This window comes from Papaver somniferum, chromosome 5 (genome assembly GCF_003573695.1).
Source record: "Papaver somniferum cultivar HN1 chromosome 5, ASM357369v1, whole genome shotgun sequence".
NCBI classification, from domain to species: domain Eukaryota; kingdom Viridiplantae; phylum Streptophyta; class Magnoliopsida; order Ranunculales; family Papaveraceae; genus Papaver; species Papaver somniferum.
The window spans coordinates 158983002-158996756 of record NC_039362.1 but is presented as its reverse complement, the minus strand read 5'-3'; the positions used below and the strand labels follow the sequence as shown (position 1 = coordinate 158996756).

General features: G+C 37.8%; 1 pseudogene; it reads left to right on the top strand.

Annotated features, from left to right (window-relative positions):
* The first annotated feature begins 1136 nt into the window (after window positions 1–1136).
* Window positions 1137–5849, top strand: LOC113279945 (annotated as a pseudogene).
* The last annotated feature ends 7906 nt before the right edge of the window (window positions 5850–13755 follow it).

Below are 13755 nucleotides of genomic sequence, written 5' to 3'. Positions count from 1 at the left end.
ATGCACACTCGTAATCTTGTACACCCTTCGGCCTTTCTGTTGTTGAACTACAGATAGCCAAAAACGTGCTTCGGCCAAGAAACTCCTCCTTGAACAGTCTAGCCAATAAAACAATCTAGGTCAGCCCTGGCTGGCAAATAATGTAAACCCCATTTATCATCATACCTGTCTTTCCTTTTACTCCGTTCCAACCGCATCCAAAAATAATAATAAATTACTATGTGACTAAAGGGTAGCAGGTGATACTTGATGGATTATTTTTTGTATGTAAATTTAGTCCAACAACGTTCCCTCCCTATTCCACAGATCTGTCTGCATGACTCAGCCATTTTCTTTTGTAATCTGGCACTGACTGTATATCTTTGAGTGCAATGGATTTAGGACTACTGTCGGTATTCTAATTGATCACCAAATCTGCTGAAAAAAATTTGCCTGTGACGAAGGATTTATGTTAGCTAGTACGAAGAGAGTTGATTCTGTTACTAATAGACTTGCACACTAGGGATTCCAAATAATCCTTGTGCATATTTTTTTTTTTTGGAATTGTTACGCCTATTTGTTTCAATTGATCCCTTCTAATATAGGCAACAGAACAAACTAAGTAATGTTCTCATGTTTTTTTTTCTTCTTTTTTGATGTAAGTAGAGTGTTTTTCATTTGCTATCTCCATGGACGTGTTTTACAGTGATGTACGGTGGAAGCACACTGATCAAATTAATACGAACCTTTTAGAAGGGAGTAATGAGCCTAACTGTTGTTATTGGTCTAGTTATAAGAATAGCTGCAAATGGAAATCATACATGTACTCAACAGAAACTGTAACCATGGTTCAAAATCTTCTCCTTACCATGTTTTTCAATTAACCTAGGAACAAGGTATCTATTAAGGGGATTTGCATATATATTATTGTATATACGGTAGTTAAAGATATCTTGTATGTTAGGAAACTTATCAATTGAGTATTATATGCTCACCTTATTTGTAAGAGGCATCTGCCTATTTAGAGACGTACAAACTATTCCTGTAAGACAAGCTTTTGGAATATAACCAATTGTTCATCTTCTTACCTTGTCGTTTCATGACATCAGAGCCAGGATCGATTTAATCTAAAATCAAATCAGAATTTTTTTTTTATCATGACTGGGAAGGAAATAATTTCTAGTGATGAACGAAAAGTTGATTCAACTTCACCATACTATTTACATCCTTCTGATCATACGGGTATGCTGATCTCTCCGGTGAAGTTGAATGGGGATAATTATGAGGAATGGTCTCGATTAATGCTGAATGCTTTTAGAGCCAGACGAAAAACATCTTTTTTAGATGGAAAACTTACGCAACCAACAGAGAATGATGTTTATATTGAAGATTGGTGGAGTGTTAACTTTATGTTTATTGGATGGATCCTTACATCCATTGAACCAAAACTCAGGTCGACATTAACCTATTTTGAAACTGTCAAAGAACTCTGGGATGATTTGAAACAACATTTTTCTATTGGTAATGGACCAAGATTGCTGCAGCTACGTTCGGATCTTGCGAGATGTAGACAGGATGGACAGAATATTCCGGTTTACTATGGACGCTTGAAGTCTCTCTGGGAAGAAATCAATGATCACGTCAAACCACCTTTGTGCAGTTGCGGTAAGTGTACCTGTTCTCTCATAACTCAATGGAATAAACAGCGTGATGAAGAACGAGTACATCAGTTTTTGATGGGTTTGGATGATGCTGTATATGGAACGGTTAGATCTAATATTATTGCACAAGATCCTCTTCCAAGCTTGAGTCGTGTATATGCTCTCGTTGTTCAAGAAGAACGACATCAGACAATTACAAAAACACGTGATGTACGTGTTGATGCTGTGGGTTTCGCGGTGCAAACTCAGAAAATATCAAAGGGTTATGATAAAGGAATAGGGTATGCTTCTTCAGACAAACCAATTTGTAAACACTGTGGAAAGAGTGGTCACGAGATGGCAAACTGTTTCCAATTGAATGGGTACCCGGAATGGTATGAAGAGAACACGGGACGAGGAAGAGGACGAGGGCGCGGTCAACATGGGAGGAATAATGGTCGTGGGAAGCCGTCGCCTGTTTTAGCTAACGTTTCCCTGACAAATACAAATTCTAGAAGAAGTTATCTTTCATCACAGGATCGTGTAGGCCTTGCTAATACTCTTACCGATGCCCAATGGGATGTCATTGTTGAAATGTTTAAAGCTTCGAATATTGATGGTTCGAAGGAGAAGCTGTCTGGTAAGTGGATACTTGATACAGGGGCTTCAAGGCATATGACAGGCAGGAAAGAGTTTTTTCTTAAAACCCGTACACTTGGTTTTTCTTCCATAAAACTTCCGAATAACACATTCTCAGTTTCTACGTATGAAGGCACTGTGGTAGTTGGAGACAACATGAAATTGACTCATGTTTTATTCGTTCCTGACCTCCATTGCAACTTGATTTCATTGGCATGTTTAATTAAAGATCTGAAATGTATTGTCACTTTGACTGATAAGTTGTGTGTGATACAGGACCGAACTACGAGGACGCTGATTGGTGTGGGTGAGGAACGAGATGGGGTCTATATCTTACACAGTAGAGCGGATATTATGGCAAATCAAGTTACCACCGGTGAAGATTATTCTTTGTGGCATAAGCGTTTAGGTCATCCTTCTAATAAGATTGTTTATTTGCTTCCTGGTATGAATAAAATTGATTGTCGGAAGTTTCTCAATGAACCATGTGATACTTGTTTTAAAGCTAAACAAACTCGTGCTACTTTTTCTGTTAGTGAGAATAAAGCAAATGATATCTTCAGTTTAGTTCATTGTGATGTATGGGGCGCATATCAGACTTCGTCTTCTTGTGGTGCACACTATTTTCTTACTATTGTTGATGATTATTCACGTTGTGTTTGGGTCTATTTGTTGGCACATAAAACTGAGGTGGTGAAATTTTTTCAGAATTTTTGTGCTATGGCTAAGACACAATTTGATAGACACGTTAAGCAAGTTCGCAGTGATAATGGTACTGAATTTCGTCCTTTAATTCCATATTTTTCTGAACAAGGGATCGATTTTCAGACTTCATGTGTGGATACACCACAACAAAATGGGAGAGTGGAACGCAAACATCGTCATATATTAAATGTGGCGCGTTCTTTACGATTTCAAGCTAATTTACCGCTTCGTTTTTGGGGTGAGTGCATTTTTAGTGTCGCTTATATTATTAATCGCACACCTAGTACCTTGCTTAATGGGAAAACTCCATATGAATTGCTACATAAGAAGTCTCCTATTTATAATCATATTAGAGTATTTGGATGTTTGTGCTATGCTAGTCTTTTCCCTCGTGATCGAAATAAGTTTAATCCACGAAGTCGACGATGTATATTTGTTGGATATCCTTACGGAAAAAAAGGTTGGCGGTTATTTGACTTGGAAAAGCAACAATTTTTTGTATCTCGTGATGTAGTATTCTTTGAGAACAAATTCCCTTATGCAGCTGTCTGTTTAGGAGATAATACTGACGGTTGTCAGGATGATGGGATAGCACTCTCTAATGAACAGACAGTAACTGATGGGTATTCACCTGTCTGTTGTGATGTGTCCAATGGGGATACAGCTGCTAGAGCCATGGCTGGACTACCGGTAGATGATACGTTAGTTAATGGAGAAGGGATGGAACATCCTGTAGTGGGTTCTTCAGTGCGTGGTGATACGTCTGCTCACGGAGACAGACTGCAGCATCTCACGGAGACAGCAGCTTACGGAGACAACAACAGCTTACAGGCAGCAACTTCTGACCACTTTTCTGAGCACGAACTCCAGGCAGAAACCAGCTCTCCAACGAACTTCAGGATATACAGCCGCAGGAAGGCACTGGGTGGAAATCAAGTGGGTCATTTTCTGTCGTGTGATGAGTCACAGACACGCTCAATTATTGCTTCAAAGATACCTATTTCTTCTGAAGGTACAGCTACTGTGCACGATGGAAGTTGTGATGATATTCGAAATTCTAAAAATATATTATCAGAGGAGGTTACGTCAGCTACAGACAGTCACACAACCGTGAGTGAAATTCCTGATACGGTTGTTCGCCGCAGTGCTCGATCCCGGGTTCCTAGTACTCGACTCAATGAATACATATGTAATACCATTGCCAGAATAGACCCCAGCTCCTCCACTCCCCACTCGTCCACGTCCTCAGGTACGCCTTATCCTATCACTAATTATGTCTCATGTGATAATTTTTCTGCTAACCATACTCAGTTTTTGGCGGCTATTACTACTCTTAAGGAACCAACTAGTTATGCTGAAGCTGTGAAACTTCCGTGTTGGCGTGTAGCTATGTATAAATAAATTGATGCTCTTGATAAAAATGGCACATTATCAATTACCGATCTTCCACCAGGAAAAAAGGCCATTGGTTGCAAATGGGTCTACAAAATTAAATATAATTCTGATGGCAGTATCGAAAGGTACAAAGCTCGATTGGTTGTTCTTGGTAATAGACAGGTTGAAGGGGTTGATTACCATGAAACCTTTGCTCCCGTAGCCAAAATGGTTTCAGTTAGAACGTTTTTGGCAGTCGCAGTGGCTCAAGATTGGGAGTTACATCAAATGGATGTTCACAATGCTTTTCTACATGGGGATCTTGAAGAGGAAGTATATATGAAACTTCCTCCGGGTTATTCGACTACTTCTTCGGGCAAAGTATGTCGTCTTCATAAATCTTTGTATGGTCTTCGTCAGGCTCCACGTAATTGGTTTGCTAAGCTTGCAAGTGCTCTTAAGACTTTTGGATTTATACAGTCTTATGCTGATTACTCTTTATTTACTCTACGACGAGGTGAGAAATCCATTAATGTACTTGTTTATGTTGATGATTTGATTATTGCTGGGAATAATTCCGCTGCTATTGCTACTTTAAAGGCATACTTAAGTCGGTGCTTTCATATGAAAGATTTAGGTTCTCTTAAGTACTTTCTTGGTATTGAAATATCTCGAGGTACGGATGGTCTGTTTTTGTCTCAACGAAAATATACCTTGGATATACTTTCTGAAACTGGACTTCTTGGAGCCAAACCAGCCTCCTCACCTATTGATCAACATCATCGTTTGGCTTTAGATGACGGACCTTTGTACTGTGATTCATCTCAGTATCGCCGACTTATTGGACGTCTGATTTATTTGACTATTACGCGTCCTGAATTGTGTTATTCGGTACACGTATTGGCACAATTCATGCAATCTCCTCGCATGGCACATTGGGAAGCTGCTCTTCGAGTTCTTCGTTATCTTAAGAGCCATCCGGGCCAAGGGATTGTTTTCCGTAAGGACAATGCTCTTCAACTTATTGCTTATTGTGACTCTGATTGGGCATCCTTCCCTATCAGTCGTCGTTCTCTTACCGGCTACTTTATATTTTTGGGAGGATCACCTATATCTTGGAAGACAAAGAAGCAGCACACTGTATCACGTTCTTCGGCAGAAGCTGAGTACCGTTATATGGCTCATACGTGTAGTGAACTCACTTGGCTAAAGGCGTTATTAAAATCTCTTGGTGTGTCTCACTCTCAGCCTATGCGTCTTCATTGTGACAGTCAATCCGCACTTCATATTGCTGCTAATCCTGTTTTTCATGAGCGCACCAAACACATTGAGATTGATTGTCACTATGTCCGTGATCACATTCAATCAGGTGCTATTATCACTTCTCATATTCACACAACGGCTCAACTTGCAGATATTTTCACCAATATTTTCACCAAAGCGCTTGGACGTCCTCAGTTTGAGCTTCTTCTTCGCAAGTTGGGCATTCATGATCTCCATGCTCCAACTTGAGGGGGAGTATTAAGGGGATTTGCATATATATTATTGTATATACGGTAGTTAAAGATATCTTGTATGTTAGGAAACTTATCAATTGAGTATTATATGCTCACCTTATTTGTAAGAGGCATCTGCCTATTTAGAGACGTACAAACTAGTCCTGTAAGACAAGCTTTTGGAATATAACCAATTCTTCATCTTCTTACCTTGTCGTTTCAGTATCCAAAACAGTTCTTTAGTATCTTCTGCCTATTTTATTTGATATGCGAAATCGCCTGTTTGATTTGAATGTTTACGCGGGGCAATTTAATTGTCTAACCCATAGAAAAAATTGTTGAGACTGCCTGATGTAAACGTTTTCTCTTTTCATTCAATTGCTTCCGATATTTCTCTAAAGCTATCAAGTGTTCATCTCTCGTAATTTCTAATTCATTGTTTTCTTAACAGCGAATTATTCTCTAGGGAATGGAAGGACTTGTTCTGGGAATTCATTGAGGTCTGGCTATGTGCCGAATGATTCCAAAACCTCTTCAGCCAAGCATTGTGTTCAAAAAGTTGCCAAATACAGACGCTCCGTTCTCAGTGAACCTTTGTCATCAATATTTGAGTTTTCTCCCACTCTTTGGTCGTCATCCCCCAGATTAGTGCTTTATCGGCAGTTAGCCAAAGAATCTCCATCTTCTTTTCCTCAAGCGGATGTATTCACAAGGTCTCAATGGGAAATGTTGCTGAGTTTATACTGGTGCCGTTCTGTATTCCGATGTTTCAGAATTGCAGTTGTGGATGCTGGATCGTAAGTTCTGCTTGCTCTTTGTTTCTTTTCCACATCACTGTATCTCAGAAGGATAGGACAACTGGCGTTAGAAATTGCATCCGTATGAAAATTACTCTTTTGTTACTAGCTGTTTAGCTCTGGGGATTCATTTCAGCCACCTGAAATTTATGATTTTGATCATGAGCATTTTGATTCCATAACTGAGAGTCCAGTTGCAATTTTGTACGGTGCACTTGAACAAATTGTTTTAAAGCTTTTCACATTGTCCTAGCCGAAGCATCTAGAAAGGTCTGTTTGAACTTTCTTGTCAACAATGCATGTGTATTATGGAGTATCTGTTTTGTGGGTAACATTGTTTTAATTGTTGGTACTAAAAGTTGAATGGCAAATTAATATAGGTAGATTGAAAGGTTGATGTTAGAAAAGAGTTCGTTGTTTACAGTTGTTTGAAACTGACGCCTTGAAGCTCGCTTATGGTATTTTTTTTGTTGCTAAGGCACGTGTTAGTCATCAGAATTTGGAATAGTGGCACTCGCTGTGAAACTCTGCAACCACCATTTTTTATTCGAAAAGCCCACTCTTATTATCTGTTCATGAAGGTTGGTAGCTATTAGTTGGTTAATTGTCAAAGTTGTCTGATCTATTCTTCGAACAATAATGCATTTCTTACAGTAAATAAATTTTACTGATCTTGTGTCAACTGTTTTTTTTTTCATTTGTAGTTTTGTTGCATTATTATGAGCTTAGAGAATCCATAACTCATGCTTTGAACTATTGTTCCAATATTTACCGTCTTTGTCTTTTCTATATGGCATGGGTTACTTCTTTGTATCTTATATCTGGCATGGTGTGCTTATATCCTCTGATTTGTATTATTTGTCCCTTTTTACGACTTTCTAGCTTCAGATGGTCTGGAGTTGTCTTCACTATAATAACAATACCTTTCAGATGTTCTCTACCAATTTAAGTTGTTCTGTCTGAAAATCTTCTCTGGTCCCATAACCGTATCGCCTTTTTATTTTGATGCTATTGGTAGGTGAAGAGGGAAACTTAATGCTCTAGCTATATATTTAGACCTATTTGCGGCCAATTCATAACTTGAACCGCGTTGAACAAATATATTGTTGAGAACGTATTGGCTGAGAAAAGGAGTGAGATTCTAGCTCCAAGCTTACTAGATGAAGTAGCTAGGTCTACAGTTCCTTCTCAAGGGAAGTGGACAGAGGTAAAAAGTAAGAATAATGCAGATAATGGTTGTAGCATGGAGCAAATATATTGTTAGTTGATTTTTCACCAATAAGAATGATTACTCAAAGTGTCAGTGTTGCAACTATCAATATGTCTCCTTTTTTTGAATCTGCAGGAGCGTAACCTGAGATGACAGCTGTTTAGGGATTATCTTCTATCCCCGGCAATATCAGAAACATGGGATGTTTGGGAATTGAAAGGCATATTTCATCAAGTCTGTTGACTTGGAGTCTTCATATAATTTCTGATATCCTTCTTCTTTACAGATCTAGAGCATCAAATTTTACAGAGATTATTCATATGTCTGATCCTTCGCAGTCAATGCAGGAGATCGACCAAAAAAAAATTCCTACTGTAGTTTCATCCCTGTCAAGTATGAAGGTATGGCATTTTCTTAGGCAAATCCAGTAGACTTTGTGCAGTAACTGGATGAAGTATTTGTCATGGTTAAATGCTGATGCCACTTAATCTCTTCTTTTCAATATGACAGCTCAACGAGTCTATCGAGGAGGACAGTCTTGCTAACCGGCTAAATGATTCCACCTGGAAAGTCCTCAATGGTTGTTTTACGAAATGCTGATAGGATTTCTCCTTACCATTGATGTAACATGAGCATAGAATTTTCCTGTCAGCTCCCAACTGTATCTGTACGTAATTCAATAGTTTTTAGTTTTTGGCAAGAAATACGTGGTTTACTACTGCAAAATTTTTAAACGTGGTTTGCTTACAGTGATTTTTTTAAAACCAGTATTTGTATACTCAGCTGCTAATGATCTCCCACTTAAAGGCCCCACCTCAGTTGCTTGAGAGGAAATCTCTTCGGCTGATCAATCTTTTTTTTTCAGCGTTCCACTCCTTGATACCTTAAGTTTTTCTTGCCATAATAACCGACTAACGGGACACCGTGACAAAATTTGACCGGTGTGCAAATATGGAAATATAGTAGGTTACTTGTCCTTGTTGGAATCTAATTAAAATCTACACCCATGTTTCTATGTTTATTATCTCTGCTATAAATACAGACGGGTACATATATTCTCCCCAAAAGTTATAAAAGGATATAGAGAAAGAGAGATATTCAAGACTGATTTATTTGCTGTTGGCTTTGTTAAAAAAAAACCCGAAAACCATGAGAACTGGATCAAGGTACAAGGTCCGTATATGCCCTGTAAGAGCCTTAGTAGGAAGAAATAGAGTTGATGCTTTTGATGAAACTCAAGTGTTCATTGAAGTCCAAATCCAAGCAAAAAAGATCAGCCGTTCCAATAGTGGCATATTATTTCCAGGGGAACTCTCTCCTTCTCCTTTGGTACTACGATTGTTCCAGATAAATTTTGCTCATCTATTTGCTTCTGATATCTTTTGCGACTGCAATCTTAGCTCATTATTGTCTTTGAACATCCTCGGAGATGAACACTCCACACATAAGTTTTGGAACATGTTCCTGCGCAATATATCAAGATTTGGTAACATGTTCGGGAAACGTTGGCTTAAAAGGAAACCGAGGAGTAAGATGATCATTATTGCACAATTGGTGGTTGTGCAGATACATGCTATTCGCGAAGTAAAAGAAGAAGCTTATCTAGAGAATCTGCGTGCTTTACGCCATGCGCTTTCCCGTGATCGCAAGGTTGAGGAGGATGAGGAGGAGTATTCAAGGGCAGTGTTGGAGACCATGAATTTAGTGATATTCAGCACTGAAGATAACAACTGCTGTTCAAGTTGCTCAATTTGTTTAGATGATTTTAAACAAGGAGCTAATATTTTGGAACTCTACTGTGAGCACATGTTCCACCGCGATTGTATCATTCGCTGGATCAACACCAACTTATTCATTAGCTGCCCTGTTTGCCGCGATGACACCGGCCACAAGTGCTATTGCTAAACTTCATATTTCTCAACTTTTGAAATTTGTCATTAATGAGTGGTCTCCTCTTTTTTTAAAAGATTTCGAAACGAATTTTGGGAGTTTGTTGGACAATTCCATGAACATGTATATCATACGAATATAATCAATAACAGACTAGTCTATTTGGCTTGGAGTGGATTCCTCTTCTTGGAAGGGTATCGCCGGTTATCATATGTCTGAGTCAACATGTGGTTCTTTTCCTACATGTGAAATCACTTTGAACTTTTGTTGTTGTTGTTACAAGTGGTTTTCTCTTCAGCACCTCCTTTGACAAAACAGTCAGTATATGGTCTTTGCAGGTATTACGTGTTATATATAGCATAGTCTTTTGAAGGTAACTATTCCTCATTTCATATTTCTCATTAGACGCAAAACTTTTCTCATATGAATCACTTGAAGGTCACGGGCATAGAGTCATGGCCATTGTCTTGGTGGATACACAAAAACCACTGTGCATAAGTGGGAGGTGGCACTTTTGTATGGCAGGTTCGCATACCTCTTGGTCCATTAGGACCATTACTCCATTTTAGTTTATGAGAATGCTGCTAGCAATAGCATACAACACCAGTGTTAGGTGATAGGCAAACGGGGTTACCTTTAGTCACTCGTTGGGCTGGATCAGGTTAATTTGGGCTTTTAGGATGTGTACATTTTTTTTTTTGTGAAAACTACAGGGAGACCAATTCTTTGGATCTTTCCCACCGTGAAACCCACACTCAGAAAAGTTCAGACGTGCACCCATTTTCTGGGGTAAAATTTCTCCCACACCCAGAATTTTTAAAATTGTTTCTTCGCTTATTCTTCCTCGTTTTTCTTTTATTTTTCTTTTCCTAAATTGATTCGAAGATGAAGAAACTGTTTAGAAGCAGAAATCGAAATAGAGGTACATCAACAATCGATCCTAAAAGATAAATCCCCCTCTTGTTTTTTCATTCTACTCATACAATTTTTAGATCTGGTTATTTTTAAACAAAGTTTTGGAAAGAGTTTACAAAACTCAAGAATTGATTTCCTCTTCAACGCAAGTTTTAAAACGAGTTTTGAATGCAGACTTGATTTCAGTGAATCGTATTTCACAAACCCATTGGATAAAGTTTGAAAACATTGGGTATCAAAGTTTCGATACTGATTTGGGGATTTCTTCTCACGAACAAAATCTGATGGTTCCACTCTTCGTACGGAAGATATTATCAAAATTTCTGACTTAATTGAATGCTTGCAGCGAAGAAACAAGACAACTTCGTCAAGAAATCTTTGCAGTCGATAGATGAAAGCTTGGAATAGATTACCAAAATCTGTCAAAGTAAAAGAAGAAACCAATTAGGCCAGGGCGAAGTGACAGCTCCAACCCATCATGTGAAGCAATAGCAGCTTCAAGCGAAGAGTTCTCAATTCAGCGAAGTCTTATCATTAATGAACAACAAGTATACAACGAAGTTCAACAACTCATCTCGTCAATCAACCATTCCAGCGAAGACAAACGAAGATCAGAGAACACCCATCTTACTTCAAGGATAATTGACGAAGTAAATTTAATCGAAGTTGAATTCTCCCGAACATCATCAATAACATCACCAAAGTTACTTCATAGCAGACATTTCGTGAAAGGGAGGAGATTCAACATAAAGTTTACACAGTGAACAAAGAAATACTTCGTGAAAGAAGAAAGTTAGGCGAAAAGATACTTCGTAAACTGTAGTATGAGTAATACTTGTTTGTTGAATTTGGTGTTAAATTTGCAGGGACTGTAAATGGTTGCCACACACTTTTAAGGATGACTGCTTACAAACTATTAAAAGAGTAGATATGAGTGGTTTGATGAAGGAAATAATATCTACGTTATGCAGATACTTTTTTCTTAGTATTGAAACCAACAAAAAACAAGGTTGTATAACTTGTTATGCACTTACAGTAATATCTACATGACATGGTATGCAGTCATGAAAGTGGATGCATAACCTGTCATGCATCCGAAAATATGACTGCATAATGCATTATGCATCGAAAAATTGTTGCATAATCTTTTATGCATCGAGAAAATGGATGCATAACCTGATATGCATCATTTAAATATGGTTGCATAACGCATTATGCATCAATTTTTTCTGTACGAACTAAAATCAACCAAAACAATGGCTACATAACTTGTTATAGATGCATAACTTTGTTATGCAGATACATAACTTGTTATGCAGTCGAAAAAATGGTTGCATAATTCATTATGCATCTTTTTTGGAGGCTGCATAATGAATATGCAGTCAGTTTTCGAAAATTTTCCCTAAAACAATGATCACCTCCGATTTTTTCGTGAAAAACAAAAAATTGATATTGTTGTTTGTACTCGTTGCGTAGCTCTCTTTAAAAGATTTCCAACGATATAAAATTTGTAAAATTCTAAGATGCAGATTTTTAGATATATTATATCCAAGTTGTGTTGCCAATTATACCCCTGAAAAATTAGGACCGAGTTATCCCTGAAAAACAATATGCATAACACGTAATGCGGATGCATAAATCGTCATGCAGACAGGTTTTAATAATTTCGGATAATTATGAGTGTCACAGAAATATTTATTGGTGTCACGGTATCCAAAATTAAATCTACACTCCACTCATTCTCTCTACTCTTGCTAGTTTAGATAGTATATGTGCTACTTGATTTCTTTCTTTCGACACATACATAGCAAAGAATTATAACTACTAAATATAAGCTTAATTTTATTTTACTGAGTTGTGAAGTCTCCAGTATATACTAGACACTTCTTTATTAACTGTATCAGCCACAAGCTTCGAATCTAGTTCAAAGAACACCTTTTCTAACTTCATTTATTTAGCCTAATTCACTGCTTCCCATAGTCCTTTGCATTTCGCTTATTCTGCACTGTCCGTCTCAGTTAGGTTGATGCATCTTGATCCTTTATGAGTCCCTGCAAAATCACGAAGAATTAGACATATGCCCCAGTTTTAGATAAAACATGGTATGAACCATCAAGATTTATAGTTAAAACACCCTTTGGTGGAGGATGCCAATGAATGTTGTTCCTGTTTTGTCTAGGAACTAGTCTAGGTATGGTTACAATGTTAGTAAGATGATCCAACTGCATCTCGTCAAACCATCTACAAATATAGCATCTTCAAGATTGAGATTTAATGGTGTCTGCTAACCAATAATCGCACTCCAAATCTGTCTTGAGAAATTATATTGTACAACAACATGAGACACAACTTTTGGAAGTTAGAGAACAGAAAGGACAAGTCTGATCCAGATTAAGAATGAAGTCTGCTAGCTTGTCTCTCGTGGGAAGGATTCCTTTGATGCACTTCCAAATGAATTTCCTAATTCTTGGAAGAACTGTCAGCTTCCACATTTTTTTTAAAAATATATTGCATTATTTGACCAACATAGATATGGTAATGTTTGACTGGATACATTTTTCTGTATGCTGATTTAACTGAAAATCTTCTATTCATTTCAAGTGTCCAAACCAGCCTATCTTCACAATTTTGGTGAATGGTAATCTTGATAATCTTTGCAACTACATCTGGTGTGAACAGATCGTAAATGAGTCTCATATTCAAGGTGTAAGTATTTAGATTAAAAAGTTGCCAGATAAACGTGAATTTCTGAGCTGAAATAACATTCTGATTTGGTGCAGCTGGTTCATCAGAGTCACGGTTCCAACGATGTTTCCAGATCTTGATTTTCTGCCCATTTCCTAAACACCAACGACTATTATTCTCGAAGAACTTTAACTCAGAGCTGATGCTTCTCCAAAACCACGTAGTGTTTGTGGAAGATTTGATATTTAAGAGCTCACTCTCTGAAAGTATTTTCCCTCAAAGATTTTACACACATAGATGAGTTATGTGCATAGTTTCTACGCAGATTTAGCCAATAGTGCCCCGTTGAAAATTTCTAGATCACGAACGCCCGGGCCACCTTCTTTCTTTGGTTGGGAAACATTAGTCCAAGAGATCATATATAT